Source organism: Triticum dicoccoides, chromosome 7A (genome assembly GCF_002162155.2).
Source record: "Triticum dicoccoides isolate Atlit2015 ecotype Zavitan chromosome 7A, WEW_v2.0, whole genome shotgun sequence".
Taxonomy (NCBI): Eukaryota; Viridiplantae; Streptophyta; class Magnoliopsida; order Poales; family Poaceae; genus Triticum; species Triticum dicoccoides.
In genome coordinates this window covers 67,590,585-67,591,196 of record NC_041392.1, presented here as the reverse complement: position 1 = coordinate 67,591,196, position 612 = coordinate 67,590,585, and positions in this window count along the sequence as shown.

Here is a 612-nt window from a genome sequence, read left to right as displayed (position 1 = left end):
GCCCTCGCCCTCACCGACCCCGAGCCCGTCCTCGTCGCCGTCGCCCCCGACGCCGGCCGCCCGCGTCTCCTCCCCGATCCCTCCGGGAGAGGTAGCTACCGCCCCATCCTCCCCCCTTCTTTCCTTCCCTGCTCCATAGTTTGCAAAATATTGATATGATGTAGATGTATGTATGTATGTATGTATGAGTTGGGGAGAAAGTTTATAATTTTTGTTCATATATACTGTACATGTATGTATGATGAATTTTGATATTTTTTTGTTCATATATAATGTAGATGTATATGTATGTATGGAATGATATCGATGGATGTATTGATATATTTTTTTGTTCATATATACTGTACATGTATATGTATTCATGAGAGAGGCGAGGAAGAAGGGGAAGAAGAGGGAGAAGAAGAGGAGAGGAAGAAGAGGAAGTCTTCTCCTCTATTCTTTCCTCTACCGAAAAGAAGAGGAGAAATAAATAAGAAGAAGAAAAAAGAAGAAAAAGAAGAGGAGAAGAAGAAAGGAATAGAGGAGAAGAAGAGAAAAATAGAATATATATTCTATTTTCTCTTTTCTCCTCTATTCCTTTCTTCTTCTCCTCTTTTTTTTCTTCTTTTTTTT